Below are 20,102 nucleotides of genomic sequence, written 5' to 3'. Positions count from 1 at the left end.
TACTGAAATAATCTATTTTAAAGAATACACAGGGGGGGACGGCAACAAGGTTCCTGATAATGGGCCACGTTGATTGAAGCGGAAGAACGCATTCATTGGCAGGAGTTAGCTTAAATGTATAAAATACCTATTTTCAGAAGTTGGCAAATCATTTGAACCATGATCAGATGTGTCTTGACCTTTACAGAAAGTCAATGCCTTTTGTGGAAAATAGGTATACTGACCTTTAAAGACGAGAAAGGTGACATAAAGCAGGGTGTATCACACAGCAGTGTCTGTTTCTCTATCTTTTTAAGCATTAAGCATATTCTTCTGTCAAACTGTCCTTTAAGGTAGAAATGAATGGAGCTGATTCACCTGTTGCTTCACAGTAATCTCTGAGTTTTCCTGGGCAGTCTTTGGCATTCACAAGGTCTTTGTTCACGTTGTAATCAATAAGATGTCCTTTGATTTATTGCCCACGCTCAGCCTTTGCCTTGTTTCCTGCCCCGGTAAGAGAGCTGAAATAGTTACACATGGGAAATCATTAATGAAAATCGGGCTTGCGAACATCCCAGCACAATTTACATTTGCATACACTTTTTGCAGTTTTTTTGCGTCCGAGTCACAAATTGTACAAAATGGGGAATATTTCGAGTAAATGCAATTTGTGTTCACTTCCACTTGATTTGACCACTTTTACCGATTTTTTGTGATCACCGGTAAGATTAATCAGAAACAATGACAGAACAAAAATTACACTCTGCTCCTAGCCAATCCGGTGCTAAATACAGGTGCAAAAACTTTCTATGTCCATTGCTATCACTGGACCAACGTCCGGTGCCAGTGTTGTCATTTCGCCAGATTTTAAATAGAGACTCTGATGTGAACCTTTAATGTTTGATACTAGTGTTCATCGCACAATACTTTGTTGCACTTTCATAAAAAGTTGGTTGGATGATGAGTGGAGGTTTAAAAAAAGCTTCGAGCCCGATGAAGCAAACAGAGCTGGGGATGCTTGTTGTGCGGGCCAGTTCTGTTCTCACAAGGAGTACATTGTGAGTCAATTAGAAGCTAAGAATTAAGTGCTTCTGTTTATATTTTAGGAATTTTGTTGTAGCTGACGTCAAGATCCAGGAAGCAGCAGAGCATTTGAGAGAACATATTTTTCGTTTAGCAGGAGCCTTTAGAACTTGACGTTCTGTAACTATATACAATAAGTACAGTGTGTTATGAGAGTGATCTGTTGGACTCATCATCATCATCATAAATCTTTATTCGAATTCCAAGAATTCATAAAAGCACATACACAAATTCACAATATTATTATAAAAACCATATAAAATATTTAAGTCATGTAGGCATCAGACAAATGTTGCAAGTTATTAAACATAGAAAAGTCAAGGGCTATCCATCATTTTGTGTGCTCAGACAGCAATTCTCAAAAAAGTGCTAGTGCGACAAATAATTTCTTCATTGTCCAGGGAGAGCAGCAGTTGATAAGATTCCCCCATGGTAATTGGTCTATGTTTTTTAAAAAGGGGAATTAAAAGCCATTTTACATATTTTACAAAGAAAAAGTGCAAATCAGTTTGTGCGCTCACTCCATCGCAGGGGTATCTTATATTATCAGGGGAGGGCCGATAGTCCAAAGGAGAATTTAACTAGAATCCTACAGTTCCTGCCCTCAATCGAAACAAAAGACTTATTTCCCAGTTTATCATTGGCAGGGTAAGGTATAATAATAGAGAATACCTATATGATTCCCTGCCCATGCAGGTAAGGACTGTGGTTTTCTTAGATTCTTTCCTGGCCCTATCTGTGTTATAAAGTGCATAGAGTGCTTTCTTCACATCATCCTTGTGTACAAAATTAGTTTTGTTTGGGTCTTAATGCTACCTTTATCAACGCTTCACAAACTTTTATAGATCCCCGAAAGCCAAGGAATCTCCATTCCCCTTTCACACTTAAGACAGTCAGTTATAATTTCTTGGGTCAGGGTAGCTGATTCATTCCTCCAAACTGAGTGCCAAAATAGCGCGGGTCCGGCGCTGATAAAATCACCTATAAAATGTAGATTTAATTCCTTGTGGCAAATGTATTGGGAGGTGGAAATCGGTGCTCCCAGCAGCTTTCCACAGAAACGATTTTCTTCCTGCTGGATGCACCGAAACTTCGCCAGACCCCATATCTCTGCCCCATAGGTAGCTACTGGGACACATTGCAGTTTAAAAATCCTTAAAATTGCTTCAATGGCACCTCTTTTCTTTGGTCGGGGGAGGCTTAAAATAGAATTGATGGCCTTTGAGAATTTGCTCGTGGAGTGTGCCAAATGCCCAGTCCACGAGCCATTCGCAGCAAAGACCAAACCCAAGTATGCAAAGTTGTGGGTGGAAGTAAGTCTGTCATTCCCTACTAGTATGGAATTAAGCTGACGTTTCCCTGGTCCGCATGACATAATAAATGACTTTTTAAAATTCACTTGTAAGTCTAGCCCATCCATGTATTCTGTGAAACCTTTGACCAGAGTACGCAGAGAATTCGGGGTGCGGCCCATTACGACCACATTGTCAGCGTAGAGAAGTACAGGCAACAATTCACCATTAATTATAGGAACACCTGGAGTTGACTGTTTCAGATGATTACTCAGTCCATTGATGTAAATAATAAAGAGCAGGGGTGCTAAAACGCACCCCTGTCTAACTCCCCTTCCTACCTTAATTGGGCCTGATAACTCCCCTCCCAGTCCTATCTGTTCTTGCGCTTTAAGATCAGTGTGTAAGAATGCTAAAAAGTGGACCAATGATTGGTCCAAACCATAATTCAACAAAATAGACCAAAGTTTGGACCTATTAACCAAATCAAAAGCGGATGATAGGTCCATAAACGCTAAATAAATGGGGGAGGAGCGGGCGGTGTTATATTTGTTAATAACCAAATTAACATTCAAACTTTGTTCTACTGTACCAACCCTGCTTCTAAAACCCAATTGACACAGGGATAAAATACCACTTTCCTCTGTCCAATCTAAAATCCTATTGTAAATGACACTGCCCAAAATCTTTAGGGTGTTATCCAGCAGGGAGATCGGTCTGTAATTAACCGGTTCGATCTGTCAGCCTTTTTATATATTGGGACGATTACACTCGTCGCCCACGTGTCAGGCATGGGTGCTTGGGGTAAACTATTAAAAACATTCAGGAGGACTGGGGCCCATAATTCCGGTTTCCACTTTATAATATCTATAGGCAACCCATCAGGTCCAGGAGCCTTGTTGCCAAGGCTCTGTGCAATCGCCTCCTCTACCTCCACCAGTGTTATCTGTAGATTGCCTGTATGGCCCCGCACATAATGATCTAAACTATGTGATGGCGAGGCGTAGATTTTGGAAAAATGATTTTCCCATGAGCTACTAGTAATAGTACAGCTGACAGGAGTTAGCTGTTGGCCCATATTGCGGAGATCTCTTACTGCGGACCAGAATGATTTGCCAATTTTCCCCCCTGCTGTTTCCGCAAGGGCTTCCCATCGTTCACTCAGAAGGGTGCCCTTCCGCTCTTTTAATGCAGTTTTATAAACTTTCCTAGCTACACTAATGTCTGCCCTGCTTCTTGGTTTGGCTGTTAGGGCCTTACGCAGACTCTATTAGCCTCCGAGCAGTTGTGGTCAAACCATCTTGGGTCTTTTGGGCCCTGACAAAGTGGCACTGATGGTAGAGATCTAATCACCGAGCAGAGTTTAGTGAAGTCTTGGATTACACTGGAACAAGGGGCTCTAGTCGATAGTCATAAGGTAATTAAAGTTGAATGCCCTTCTAATTAAGTCTCAGTTGTTGTCCCACTGTCCACCCCCCTCCACTTTAGTCTTAGTTTGTCTGTCGATGGAGTTATGTCCCTCGCCCCTTGAGTAGTAACATACACGGGGAGGGGTGCTAATCTTAGTACCACTGTCAATGTATTGTGGTCCCTAAAATCTGTTACGAGGACCTCTTAGGCCAATAGGCAGTCTGCGAGGCAGGGAGAGACAAAGATAAAGTCAATAATAGAAGCACTATCCCTTCCTCTGAATGTCGGTACCAACCGATTTGTAGAGGGTGGGCCTAAGTCCATTACATTACTGAGGATGTGTTCTCTAAGAAAGGAATCTAGTTCCAACCCCCTCCGTACAGCTGGGTCTACCTATCGTGTGCCTGTACCTCGAATGTCTGTTGGTAACTTAGCATTGAAGTCCCCCCACAAGAGAATCCCCATACCCTCGTCTGAGCCTTGGACTTCCTCTTATTTTGAGATAATTTTAAAAAGCGCAATGAAGTTCCTATTTGGGGCAGAGTGGAAATCATTATTGTAAAAATGTATTAAGTAGAGGGGAACACGTCGTTTGTATTCTATTACTTGTATGTTGGGACTGTTTGTATGTATTATCTTAAAACTCCCTCCTGATGCAATGCTGATCCCAATAAATAAACCCCCGACTGCGCGGCCGAAATTTGGCTTAGGTGCTACTAGACTAAAGCAATGGAAGCCTTCTATGTGCAAATCATGTGTGGCCCATGTCTCCTGGAACATTATTATGTCCTGGGAAGGTAATATACGTAGACAGTCTATATCAGCTAGTCTTGGTTCAAGGCCAGCAACATTCCAGCTCAGAATTCTAAGATCAGAATCATTTTTACTTCTGTTGCTGTTAAGGGAGGCCTTAGCTATTGCTCCACCACCGGTTATCACATGGCCGGTTCCACCCACTGCTTACCCCTTATGGTCAGCAGGGATTATTGGCTGCATATTACACAATTCCAGGGCTTCCTGTTCCTTGTTGATATCAATTGAATGGGTGGGTGATGAATCCTCCGGTATCTTGTCATTTACCAACCTGTCTGGCAGTCAGTCCTGTGCATCCAGGTTGGAAAAAGCCACGTCAAACTGGTTATATGTTGGCACGTTGAACTCATACCTCCCCTGGTTGTGTGCGATAGCTGGGGGTTCACGTATATACAGAGGCAACGGAGGGGGATTCTGATAAAAGAAACCCAGTGGTAGAATTTGTATGCCTTCCCTGCCCATGTGCCTTGACCCTGCTCTCTCTAAAATACTTTGTGCTACTTCTGGAGACCCAAAATTCAATATTATACAATCCCCTCTACCAGTTTTGTTCGATGTCCCTATCCAGGGGATCCTTCTAGCCATTTAGAAATCCTGAAACAGGCAGCTGCCCAGCCCAGTCTTGGTATCCAATAAGTGAAGTGCCCTGTTTCTTAGTGAACTCCAATTCTCCACTGTATTAAGTGCTATTGGAGGTACATTTGAGAGGACGATAACATAGGGTGTGCATCAGGGGGCAAGTTGAAATGTCCCTTACTATGAGTAGTTTGCGCAGTAGTTGAGCTGCCCTCGTTCAAGCCCCTATTGTTTCCCCCACCTATTACTCTTCCTCTATTGATGGGAATGCATGATATTAAATGTGTGCCATTGGTGTGCAAAGTAGGGAACACGTGTGCTTATTCTGGTAATGTCATCATTTGCTGTTGGAGACTGATTAAAAACAGGTACCGCGCATGTGCTAGTCCCCCCTGGGGCTGCTAAGATTCCATTTAGTGGATTGCCAGGCTGGGAGGGTAGTTTTTGCTCAATAATATTTAATCTTGTATTAATGTCTGCAAGTTTATTTAACAATGGGTTTAGCAGCGCCATTAGTTTATCTTCTAACTTAGATAATAACCCATCTCCCAAATCAATTTGGAGCTGCTTGCAAGGACATTGACATACAGAAACACGTGGGCTGGTGGGGCTAATAATAGTTACCTCATTAGAGGGGCCAGTCTTTCCTCGGACAGAGCCTTTAGTTTTGGCTACTTTACTAGTTTGTTGGATTGTGATGGGTAGACCCCGCAACTTCCTTTTCCGTGTTGTGGTCAAGGCCGTACTCCCCCCAACCTGGCGTTGACGTGTAGATCATGTTACAATTTGAGGTGGGGGTGGGGGTGATGGAGACGGTGAAGTGATTGTGGTTCCTACAGCTATAGTTGCTAAATCTGCAACTGCCGTCACAAGCTCAGAAGACCCAATAGCCAGGTGGTGAGTACTGGCCAGGCTACATTCGGCTAAATTTGGTGGATTTAAAAGGGGTCCACCTATGGGAATTTCCATAGACACTCGACGTGTCTCCATTGATAGCCTCCTTTGCGTGAGTTCAATCTCATGGGTTAGAAGCGATTCTGCCCTGATAATAGAGGCGTTTAGGGTACCCACAACCCTGTGGCCCCCAACCCCCTTACGAATGCTCATAGTACAACAGAGAATGTTCAACAGGGTACAGAAGTGTCAAACACTTTGCAGTGGGTAGTAGGAGCAAAAGTCACTGACTGCGTTAGCAGGATACAACAGAGTCTGATGAGCCAATGAAAAGGGGGGTGGCCCTGCCCTGCCTTCTCCTGGCTTTGACGGGCCCGCCCTTGGCCCGGGCACGCACGCGCACGTCCCGCGGTGCGGGAGCCCTGGCGTCCCTTTATGCGCCTCCTGGCGCGCTGGCTGCAGGCGCGGCGTGTGTGGCGCAGGGGACGCTGGGAGTTGTAGGCTAACTCCCCTCCGGCGTCTCCCTGCTCAGCGATGGCCCCCACTGACTCCTGGCAGTGGTGGCAAGACCATGGACAACTTCTAACTGCCCCCGAGGTAAGACCGCTATGACTCCTGGCGGTGACGGCGAAAACTAGAGAGCTCTAATACTTGACAGTTGTTTTCCACATACTTATGATAGGCGGCACAAGGAGTCAAATGTGCTTTTCAATGGACCTGGATGGAATTTCAATTACGGAGAAGTAATCAGAGTAATTTAGGTAATTCCACCTTACTTCTTGATGCGGAAATACAGATTCTAATGCAAATACGCCAGCTCTTTTAATTATAAGCAATTTGCGGTAAAAAGAATACTATCACAAGAGCACATTTAGTGAGCGGGAGCAGCTCCTGTTTATGTTCTGTTGCATTTAGCAATATTTTCTTAGCACAAAATGCATCCTCTGCTCCATATTGGACGTAAGGGTGCATTTTGTGCTAAGAAACCAGTGCCAAATGCTGGGAGTAAATTGGGGAAAATCCCACCCCAAGTGCTTATTTTGGGGCATATTTACAACGAAGTGAAGGAGTGCAGCGTAAGCCTTCCTGGCTTTCCACCGCACTCTACCACTTCAGAAACGCAGGGTTGCACCATATTTACAACAATGCAGCCCTACTTTTCCCCCTGCGCTGGTGTTAAACTTAGCTTCCTAGCGCCAACGCAGGCCCCTTTGCACCATTGTTTAAGGGTATCTGCGTTGAGGTGAAGATTGTTCATGTGCAGGAAGGTCTGCACATAAACGATCTTTAAATGACACTTTGCAACTTTTATGTGTGCTGCTTAATGCACATAACAATGAATGGCAATTCGTTGTTTGTATTTTTGCTGCACAATGCAGCATACATGGAAACAGCAAAAACTAGGAGAAATAAAGCATTTCTCCTTTTTTGCCTGTTTAAGACCAGGTTTTCCCTGGTCTTTGTAAATAGGGGGCAGCATCAAAATCAACGGGTGTTGCTGTGGATCGCCCACCACAACACCCCTTGCCCTCTCCTTTCACGCTAAGTACAGTCTGCAAGGGTGCCTTTTTTACAAGACAGCATTAAGCCACGTTAATTTGTAAATAAGGCAAAGCCCCTATTGCCACCACAACGTCCCTAAGTGATGTTCTGGTGGCGATAGGGGTTTGTAAATATGCCCTTTAGGTTGCACAAGTGCCTTGTTCATATTCAGTTGCATTTGGCACTGTTTTCTAGAGCAAAATACATCCTTGTGTCCATTTTTAACACAAGGGGGGCATTTTTGTGCTAGGACAGTAAGTCTAAAAATTACTCTTCATGTGTAATTTCGCATATTCTCACATATTTTTAGGGTAATTCTGTGTGATTGTGCTATACCGAATTACACAAGTTACCCCCACCCATACTTTTCAACCAATCACGATTACTTTGTTCAAGTGCCCAAACTGAAATTAGGGGTAATTTGTACAAAGCCATTTTGCAGTCGCAGTGCCTGCAATTTGCAAAATCTAAGGGTTTGCAATCTCAAAATGTTTTTTTTAATGTACTAAGCCCATTTCCCGACACAGTGACGTGTTACCAAGTGTCAAATTTGGTTTAGACAAACATAGCAAATCACTATTTGGCAAGTCCAGGGAGGCTCTTCCAAATAGCAATTTGCTGTTATATATATATATATATTCACTGAAAAAACCATAGGTTATAGACCATATATAGTTAGGAATTAGCATTTACAAAACCTTGAAAATTCACTGAAAAAAACATAGGTTAGAGACCATATATAGTTAGCTGGACATTTTATTCACATAAAACCAATGAAATTCTATATATAGTTAGTTGCACTAACTATATATCGCGCACCCGCAATCCACTGCTGATGATGTCACATATTACATCATTCATGACATGGTCAGTGACATCACTGATGACATCACTGATGACATCTCAAATGACATCACTGATAACAACATCCAGTGATTTTATGTTTCTGTAAAGTTTAAATATGTCTTACATATTGAAGAATGAGTGGATGTATAAGTGTCTGGAGGAAGGATTTAGTAGGTGCATGACTGACTGTATGAGTGAGTGATTAAATATGTCTCACTGAGTGCATGGGTTAGTGACTAAACTGTCTTAATTTGTGCATCATTATGTCTGTTGTTCTGTAAACTGCCGCATGTGTTGATCAGTAGCTATATGAGTAACTATATGGGTTATTGATTGGTTGCCCAAGTATTTGTATGGGAGTCTGAGTGTGTGTGTTGATGATTGAGAGGTGTATGACTCTGTGCATAGATGTGTGAGCAGTTGATTCACTAGATGTATGGGTTCAAAAGTGCATGTGGAAACAGCTGTATGGGTGGTTGACTGTGTGCATGAGTGTATTGGTGAGTGAATGGATATCTCAGTGCTACATGTCAAAGTAAAAACATATGTAAAACACAGTATATGTGAGAGTTGACATATATAAATAACTGTGCATAAGAGCCAGTGAATGTGTGAGTGGCTGTATGGATCATTATGAAATTGTATCAGGGATTGTATAAGAGAGTAAATATGTGTTAGTATTTGTTTGAATACGTAAGGTGTGTATAACTGTATAGTTGAGGAAATGGAGGTGTGATTGATTCTTTGCATGACTGACTAGGTGTGTGAGTAACTCCATGGATGAGTGACAGTCTGTGAGTGTCTATTTACACTGAGTGTATATAAGGTTATATTAGAGTCTGAAGAAGTTCATCGTATTATCACATGAATGATGTCATCAGTGATGTGATCAGTCATGTCAAATGAGATGTCATCAGTGATGTCATCAGTGATGTCAATTGAGATGTCATCAGTGATGTCATTTGAGATGTCATCAGTGATGTCATCAGTGATGTCACTGACCATGTCATGAATGATGTAATATGTGACATCATCAGCAGTGGATTGCGGGTGCGCGATATATAGTTAGTGCAACTAACTATGGGGCCGATTAGGATGGCGGACGGACTTGCGTCCGTCCGCCATCCCAGAGGTGGAGGGACCGTACGCATGGACTGCGGAGGTCCCTCCATGCAAATCAGGATGTGACCGCCACCCTGGCGGTCACATCCTGGATATTTAACATTGCGGCGGGTGCTGCTTCAAGCAGCACCCGCCGCAATGTTAAAAGTGCATGTGTAACATTTACATGCACAAAGCGGCAGGCACCGTGCGGTGCCTGCCGCTTTGTGCATGTAAATGCTGGGGGGTACCATAGGTACCCCCCATGTGCACCCCCCACCCGCCTACGCCCTGGGGGCCCGCAACGGGCCCCCAAAAGCAAAAGTACACATGCTTTTCCACGGCGGAAAAACCGCCGCGGAAAAGCATGTTTACTAATGCTTCCTAATTTGGCTGGCGGTGTCTGATAGACACTGCCAGCCAAAGGAGTGCTTTTCCGCCGCGGTTGTAATCCGACCGCGGCGGAAAAGCAGCGGACAGAATCCAAGACCCACCAGCCATCGTAATGCGGCGGTGGGTCTTTGGTGACTCCGCAGAGGATTTTCCGCCTCCTCCGGGCCGGCGGTGGCTTCCGCCGGCCCGGAGGAGGCGGAAAATCCTCTATCATAATCGGCCCCTAATATGGAATTTCATTGGTTTTATGTGAATAAAATGTCCAGCTAACTATATATGGTCTCTAACCTATGGTTTTTTTCAGTGAATTTTCAAGGTTTTGTAAATGCTAATTCCTAACTATATATGGTCTATAAACTATGGTTTTTTCAGTGAATTTCAATGGTTTTTTAATAGCAAATATCAAAACCTTTAAAATGTATTCTTCTTTAAATCGAAAAATATATTTTATATGTTTTTAATACATTTTTTAATTTATTTTTTTTGTTTCGCTCCCGGTACGCGAACCGGTGAGCTTCCCGTTAGCTCAATTTGGTGCTGCGACTCGGTCCGCGAACCGGTAAACGTTCCTTTTGCGCAAGTACCGCGTTGTCGCGTAATGCGTCTTATGACGCGCCGCGTTAGCGCACCCGGAAGTGCTCCGGTGCACGTAGCGAGGCGCGAAGCGCAGCTTCCCGGAAGCGATCCGGGGCGCGGCGCGGAGCGCATAACATAAGCATAACAGGTCATGTGACTTGTTAATAAAACTTTTCATTGGTTCATTTCACTTTTGGTTTCCTAATGATGTAAGACTAGGTCATGTGACCTAAAAATAACACTTTTCATTGGTTTAGAACTATTTTTTTTCCCAAATGATGAAAACCCTTCCTTGTTTCCTCACTCTGACTTTCATCTTTGTGAGAGGAAGACCTTTTTTCATCACTTAGCAATGGCAAGTGTTGTAGCTTCAGCTGGTGCATCCCCACCACCACCACCACCTCCTAGGAAGAGAGGACCACCTACCCAGTTCCTTCCCAACCCTGAGGAAGAGGAGGAAGAAGAGGAAGAGGAGGTACAGGAAAGAGTATTCTTGCCTGAAGAGCCCCGGAAATCCCACCATAAGAACCATTTCATATGGCAATTTTTTTCCTTTCCAGCAGGGCAAAAAAAAGTCAATGCCCGTCATGTCACATGCCTGATATGTAAAGAGGTTCTGTCCCGAGGCACAGATAAAAAATATAGCTTTGGGAACTATACAATGCATCGCCACATGCAAAGGTGGCATCCAATAAATTACAGCGTGGCTGAGGTGCGTGACTTACGTGAAAACCCGCAAACTCCTGTAGCCACCACCTCAACACAGGAAAGTTTTTCGGGACCAGAGGCGAGGGAGACGGTCCTGAATATTCAAAGCAATTTTCAGCACATCAAGCTGGTGTGTATTTATTGTGGGGGACTACTTTGCCACGGGGAGCTGAGTGTCATTTTAATGAACAGGGCATATGAAAATCACAAGTGCTCTAAACGCCCCAAAAATTGATTTTTTTTTTGCTCCTGTTGAGCCGTTTCTAATGCCTGTTTTTCGTTGTTCCCCCTCAAAAAAACAAAAAAAATGCCAAAAATACAAAAAAAAAAAATGTTCAGAAAAATAATAAGAAAAATATAAAAGAACAAAAACAATAAAAAAAGTTCTTTTCAGAACTACCTCCCATTTATAAAAAATTGCTAGAATGTTTAGCACTCTGGCAACCTCTATTTCTTTTGGTTCGCTTCCCGGTTCGCTCGCCGGTACGCGAACCGGAAGCGAACTAAAAAAATATAAAAAAAATAAAAGAAGAGTAATTATAAGGGAAGGAAACAGAGAGTAATGTTAAAAGAAAGACAGCTATAGGGAGTAACACAGAGATACTGTTTAATAGATCTATTTACCAAACAAAAGATGGAAGAGGGTATAATTGTGAAAAACAAAATAGATAAGGAAGTGAAAGAAAAAAAGGAGAGTAGAAGAATAATAAACAAGAGTTTCTTAGAGAATGTGAGTGAATGTTCAAAATAAGATTAAAACATGTGGAATAACAGAGAGAAAAAACAGAAAGCAGAAAAGAAGAAGTAACAGAAAAGGAATGATTGAAACAGCAAAGAAATGTAAATAACATAGGGGCATATTATCAACATAGGCGATAAAATTATCGCTGCTTTTATCGGCAGAAATCTGCCGCTAAAGCCGCTTTTGCGGCAGAAAACTGCAGCTAAAGCTGCTTTTGCTGCAGTTTTCTGCCGATAAAAGCAGCGATAATTTTATTGCCTGTGTTGATAATATGCCCCTTAGTATGCTTGAACTACAGGGAGAAAGCATAATGAACAAGTAGTGAAAGAGTGATCAGTCAGAGACAGTGAGAGTAATAGAGACGGAGTGAGTGAACAAGAGTGAGTAACTATGAGAACAGAGGGACTGAGAAAAGGAGTGGAAGGAGTAGAGTAAGTAAGTAATAGAGACAGGAATGAGGGAAGTAGCAAAGGCAGAAAACTGAGGGTTAAAGAAATGAAGCAGTGGAACTAATAGAAGTTAAATGTGATAGAAATGTAACGAAAAGAGTACAAAACATTTACCTTATAATTGTCGTTAACTTAGTCACTTGTTATTTTTATACTTTCAATCTGTGAAAGAAAGAACAAAAATTTGAAAAATATTAAAACATGTATTTAAAAATTAGAAAAGACAAGGGAAAAGATTGACAATCATCCAATTTTACAAAGAAATAAAGTTAGAGGCCTCCGCTTCTCCATGCCCCCTACACAGTCCTAAATATATACATTTTAAACTGACGGTATCTTGTTGAAGATGAAGTGAGGCCTATCTTGCAACATGGTGCATCTTTTGCACTGCTGCTGCGTCACAAAAGTGACGGAACAGTGGCGCAAAAGAGACGCACGGCCATCATAAATCTACCCCTAACATTTTAAATGATTGTTTCTAGATGCTGATAAGGTGTGGCCTATCCACAGATTTGTTTCAGGTGAGTCCTACTCAGAGTTACAGATGAAATTTAAGTTATTGAAGAGTACAGAGGAGATAATACATGAGCAGGCCTACCAACGAAGTGAGTCATGTCCACTGCACTCTTGAACAAACGTCAGACCTTCTCTATCTCCTTGAACAGGCCTAAACCTCATCTACACAATGTGATTCGTAATGTTATGAAACACAGGTAATGTAATTGAAAAACGTGCAATTTTTTTGCTCATTCCACAATCACATCACTTGTGTTTCCTTTGCTTAGGTATCTCATTGTACAGATGTAGTCTAGCATATGAAAGACTACGCAAAAGGTGAGCACTGTATGCAACAACTTTGACACTTACAGAAGCCTCAGCTTCTCCATGCCCCCTACACAGTCCTAAATATATACATTTTAAACTGACGGTATCTTGTTGCAGATGAAGTGAGGCCCATGTTGCAACATGGTGCATCTTTTGCACTGCTGCTACGTCACAAAAGTGACGCAACGGTGGCGCAAAAGAGGCACACGGCCATCATAAATCTGCTCCTAACATTTTAAATGATTGATTCAGGATGATGATAAGGTGTGGCTTATCCAGAAGTTTTTTTGAGGTGAGGCCTACTCAGGGTTGCAGATGAAATTTAGGCTTGTTGAAGAGTACAGAGGAGATAATACATGTGCAGGCCTACCAATGAAGTGAGTCATGTCCACTGCACTCTTGAACAAATGTCAGACCTTCTCTATCTCCTTGAACAGGCCTAAACCTCATCTGCACAATGTGATTCGTAATGTTAGGAAACACAGGTAATGTAATTGAAAAACGTGCAATTCTTTTTGCTCATTCCACAATCACATCACCTGTATTCCCTCAGCTTAGGTATCTCATCGTGCAGATGTAGTCTAGCATATCCAAGAGTACGGAGAAGGTGAGGACTGTATGCAACAGAGCAATGTACATTACTCACCTCCCTTGACACTTACAGAAGCCTCAGTTTCTCCATGCCTCCTACACAGTTCTCAATGTATATCATAAATACAAAAAGTACAGAATTAATTATACATGTTAAATGATTTATTTTTGCTGTTCTCAGAATGCATCAAATTTCACTAAAAACAGTGAGTTGAAGGTATTCATCATATAACAGCGGGGAAAAAAAACACAATAAAAATGATTGTGTTTAAAAAACCCATATAACATAACCAATCAGAAATCAGAACTCCTTAAAAGTAACTTACTTTCCATGACGTCAAAGGATGTCCTATGAACAGCTTATACTCTGTTGTGCTGCTAATATTTTCAGCCCGCCACTTTCTGAAAGAAAAGCTCCATCGTTTTGACAAATATGTTACATACAATAAATGACTTCTCGCTCTCTACCGCACATTTCCTCAAGGCCAAATCGTGTAAGAGCCATTTATAACTCTTGAAATTCTTCTAAGCAAATCCCGTCATTTTCTTTTTCCGCAACTTTCAGAAAGAAAACGTTCAAGATCACTTTCACAATCCTGTACTAGTAATATCTCACCCTTCTTGCTCACTCATGTTCCACATTTCCACATTTAACTTTTGACTCTGTACTACACTTATCCTCAAGGCCAAATAGTGTAGGAGCCATTAGAACCTCTTGAAATTCCTCAGAGCAGATCCCGAGATTCTTTCCCTAAAATTTTGGTTGTAAAAACACCAGGTAAGAATTTTTAAGGTCAAAAGGCAATTTTTTTAAAAAAGTTAAAACAGAATCATTGCAGAATGACCAGCCGTTTCTAGACTTTAAATATGCTGTGTAATGTCCCGATGTTGTTGAAGGACCGTCATGATATATAATTGCTGCAGTTACAAAAGTCCTTCCTGATATTGACAACTGCGAAGCCACAAACTTTTTAATTAAAGTTGTCAATTTTGTTCCATCAGGCCTACATCGTTGGAACATTAAAATGAAATACTGGCCATATGTTCGTATAAATAATGTGGACAGCATTGCTGACTTACATTGGCTACACTCCATGTTGTGATCGGCTGATTTTACTAGCTTATTAAAGGACACTGATTTACTGTCTGGCAAAGTTAAATATATAAATCTTTCTGAGTCTACACTAGTAGTACTTGATACCCTACAGTTCTCGCAGTCATGCTGCCATTGATAAGAAAGGCCAAACAGGTAATCTACATCTACACCTTCATCTTGCAATACATCAAGCATATACATTAAAAACTCTTGACCATCTTGCTGAATATTTTGAGAGAATTGCGTTTGACCTGAACTTTTGTCTAACAGATTTCGAATTTCAGACACACTTTCTATTTTTGTTCTATCAGTGCTACATTTCTCTAACACAGAATTCAGCAAGCAGCAAAAACTTTGATCCGAATTGACCACAATCTGTTCTTTTAAAGTGTCTAGAGAAAAGACAACATTAACCACTACATTAGCATAGCAGTTGACACCGAGACTATTTTCAAATTGAAAACCAACAACATCTTCAACAGAATCCTTTTTCTTTCTGCTTATAATTTCAGGTTCATCAACTTTTCGTCTTTTTGCTACAACCTCCCTACTATTGGTCACATTTCTTCGTTTCCGGCCTACCACACGTTTCTCAAACAAAGGATATTGAGGCAAATGTGGCGCATACTCTCTTCTTAACCTATTGTATTCCTTAACACAATCTAGATCCGCACAAATGTATGTGACATCACACTCAATCAAGTACAATCCCAATAAAGTTCTGACTCGTGACAATGCCACATATGCCATACCCTCCTTGAACATAGAACTGCCAATATTCACCAATGCACTGTCTACACTTAAACCTTGCGATTTATGGATTGTCACCGCATATGCCAAGCAAACAGGAAACTGCTTACGGCGAACATATAAGTCTTTTACAAGCAAAAACCTAGCAGAGCAACGACCAATTAGCTATACTTCCTCAATGCCATCAAATTTAATTTTTAAAAATTAAATTCCATCTCTATTTCTGTATTTCTCAAAATCAACAACATTACCCATTGATCCATTTACCAGACCTCTTTCAACATGTAAATTCCTTCTTAAAATTATACGGCAATTTAAGCACACATTCAGAGTCTTTTCTAAACCTGCAGTTTTAGATATAGTCTTCTCTAATGAATCCAATTTTGATTTCAAATTCTCAGACAAAATAATTGTTGTTCCCATATGCTCTACTCTGTCAATAGCTTCCAGTTTCACAATCTCTTGGTTTTCTAAATGCAACATTTTGTTGTTGAAGATGGCACATTCTGCAAGAGTTGGCATCAAACATATTCCAGATTTCTTCTCAGTAATTTTCCGAAAAATATTCTCAGGCACAACGTCTTCTTCTGGATACAAATTTGACAGTAATCGTGCATGTAAAGCTTCTTTCCCATGCTCGGTCACTTTTCCAATTCTAACATCTTGTAGAATATTCTTATAATCTTCATCCTTCGCTTGACGCATATTTTCACGCAGTTCAGCATAACTGAAGTTTAACCATATATTGACGTTGCCAATGCTCCCTAGGCACTTCCTGGTATCTTCATGCGTGAGCATTTTGAACACAGGTTGTCCTTTCACTGGTGTCAGCTGCAGAAGATCACCGAAAACAATGATGTGTTTGCCACCAAATAACACATCATACTCTGTTTTGAGAACTTCTTGCATTCTCAAATGCACAAAGGCAAGCATGACATTGGAAACCATGCTTACTTCGTCAATGATAAGAAGTTTCATTTTCCTCAAGACTCTTGAAACTTCACAACAAGCATCTCCAGATAACTTGTGGTATTGTAATTTGTTATCATGCTCCACTGGCAGCATCAGTAGACGATGCAAAGTAATACCTTTAATGATATGTGCTGCCAGTCCAGTTGGAGCGGTGACAACACAAGACAGCGATGACTCAGTCCTTTTCTGCAAATAACATGAAATTGCTTTAATGAGGAAACTTTTTCCAGTTCCCGCTTCTCCACTCACCTACAGTCGGACAGGCTTCAACGACGTACATGAGCACTCTTTCTTCTCATGACTTAATCCATGATCAATTTGGTTGGTAACTTCTTCATATATTTTCCTCTGCTCAACGTTGAGTTGTCTTTCCAAGTCTTCTAACTTAACCACATCCTCCTGAGCATGTGCCATGGCTCTTTCCACTTCAATCATGGCAGTGGCAGCTACATTTTCGATAACTGGTCCTCCTAGTGGATCCTGACTCAATGAAACAGAACTCTGACTGTCCTGAGAACTGTCTCTAGCAATCTCGGCTGCAATTGTTGCTTCCTGCTCGATTTCTGCATTCAACATTTCCAGATATTTGGGAAAAACAGGACATTCTATAGTCTCCTTGGCGGCATTGAAAGAGTCTTCGTAACAGAGGAAATCTCCAAGCAGTTCCTCTTCTGCACGCCAAGGCTTGAAAAGTTGCAAAAGAGCTAAATAGAAAAACTCTTTTCTTTCAGGAGATTCACCAGTCAATTTTCGATGATTTACCAATTGGCATTTTCTTTGCTTAACCAGACATCCCTCACTTCCAATTACAGCATACACTCCTTTATCAATATCTTCTTTGATGTTCCTCTTGAATATGTAATTTTGTAGAACCTCATACAGACAAACATTCTCGAGGTGACTGCTTCTATTTGGATAATATGTATCCAACATGTTGGTCTTCAAAATATCGGTACTGTTTGGCTCCTTTTCCGCCAAATACTCAATTTCCCGCACAGGTTTCAGAACTCGATTACGCGTTGCAGCAAGACCAAGACTCGCCCAAATGATACTCCTGGATTTGGCATATAGACTTAATGAAGACAACCGGTCAGAACATTCATAAGCTCCGATTTCTCGATGCGACAACATCTTCAGACTGAAACTGTACAACTTCTTACTGAGGCTCTTTTCATGGGAAATGTCCTCCCACATATCCTTCAATTCTGTCTTCTTTTTTGGTGATGTAAGATGTCACATACCGAGCCACAGCCATACAGTTATCAGCCACAAACTGTATATCCATGTTAGCATTCCACATGGACAAAATCACTGGGTTGTAGTCGTTGATGTACTTGGACTCTTCATTCCTTTTCAAATTGTATGTGTTTTTGGGTGATTTCTTCATCACATTATGTTGCAGCGAAGACATCAAACTGTTCACTCTTCCTTTAGAAATCACCGGTCGTGGAAAGGGGAAACGACATTTGGTGTAGAACTTGTCCTTGTTTCTGAATTTACGACAACAGTACTTTCCACAACGATGGCTTTGGAAGCGTAAAACTTGTTCTCTTAGGCTTTTGTCTTCCTTTGCGTTTGGAACAGCACATGTAGAATACTGTTCTATGAAACTCATCACTAAGTCATCTGGATCTGTTCCAAATTTGGGTGCATCTTTGATCCACAGCAGCATATGTATATGAGGAGCATCTCTTGCTTGGTACTCCTTTCTCCAGAAGAAATCCAACACCTCTCCAAGAGGTGGATTTTTCTTGTTCATGATGAAAGACATCATAGCTTCAAATCTATGATTGAAGTACCTGCATACATTCACTGGATCCAAAGAGCACAGTTCTCCGGGTGTCTTGAATTCGATATTTTCAATGTTTCCATTTGCCTCTCGTAGAAATTCAAGTAAGTCTTCCCAGCCATACTCGGCACAGCTGAGAGTGAGGAACTATGTGGGAGTTCCTAAGTTCCTCAGCATACATTTTAAATCACCATGACGACGGTACCAGTACTCATTAGTACCACGCTGACACGCCATGAGATTAATCAGGTGAGAATCCAAAATACTGTCTTGCACATTGACTTTATCCATAAAGTCACTTGCCGAGATATTTTGCATCTGTACACCACTTTTCAAGATGTGGTTCACTGCATATGACAGTCCAGACAGATCGCTTTCATACAGTAGATGAAACAAATAGGGAATGCATTGACGAAACCTAGGATCTTCTGCATACAATCGTAAAGTCCGGTATTCAGAAGCAGGAATTTGATCAGGTCGCTCATCATATCTTCCTCCTTGACCTGTTGGAAATAGCTGTGGGAAACACTGAGTTTCCAAACTTTCCTCCCAAACACTAATGGGACTTCCTTTGGCTTGTTTCATTTGAAACAACTCAATAGCATTCCCCATGACTTCCTTGGAATGCAAAGGATGAACACTATAATGTTCATATATTTCTTCATTTCTAGAGGCTTCTACATTCTCAATTTGACCTGCACACAAATCGCTATCCTGTTCTTACTTACTTCCTCTTCTGCAACATATACATTCTTGTAGTACTTATTGTTTTTCTTCAAATACAATGTTGCCCTTTTGACTTTCCTAACATCCACTAAATCTTGCCAGATTTTCTTACTCATTGTTGGAACCCCATTAACTAAGATAACCAGAGGGTCCTCTTCCACTTTCTCTACTCCAATTGTATTAATGTTTTTCTTCAAATCTAGAGGCAAATAAACAACTCTTCCCTTTAATCCTCTCTGTAAATCTGACGGAGGCAATTTTCCTGTCTTTGGCTCCATTCTTACAATAGCCTGAAAGGGATGGATACTTTAAATCAAAATAGATTCATAAGTATTTAAATCCTTCAATTCAGAAGGAATCTCAACCAATTCCAGATTATTATGAACCGCTCTAGCAGGCATCCGGTTTTGATTTAATTTGTTACAACAATAAGTACACACACGTTGATCCAATCCCAAATCAAAACAATTTTCTACCATCAAGTATGTTGCGAAATCCTTCCATTCACTATTATTTTCCCTTTCACTTTTCGCATATAAATCCACTAACTTAGTCTGATTCTTATAATAAGTGCGTCGACAACACACACAAGTGAAATTAGGCCTCTCACTTGATTTCACCTGAAACGTGGCAATTTCCTTCTGAAAATTATCTGTACTGGAAACCTGTACACTATCTTCCACATTACCTTCTTCTTCTGGGTCAATTTCAACATTCTCCTCTTTACTTGCAAAGTAACAAAACTCAATTTCTTCACAAATATTCTTCACATCTACTTCAGAACCATGCAAAAGAGCAGTGCACAATTGTTTAAGCTTAATTGCTGGACTCTTAGCATAATACAACATTCTAACTAATTTCCTCACTTTATTATGATGCACTGCTAGCATCCTGAAATGATGAAAAACACTCTGGCATACTCTCCTAGAAAGACAAGCCAATGAATGAC

The sequence above is a fragment of the Lissotriton helveticus genome, chromosome 3_1 (assembly GCF_964261635.1).
Source record: "Lissotriton helveticus chromosome 3_1, aLisHel1.1, whole genome shotgun sequence".
NCBI lineage: Eukaryota > Metazoa > Chordata > Amphibia > Caudata > Salamandridae > Lissotriton > Lissotriton helveticus.
This window is presented reverse-complemented; position numbering follows the sequence as displayed.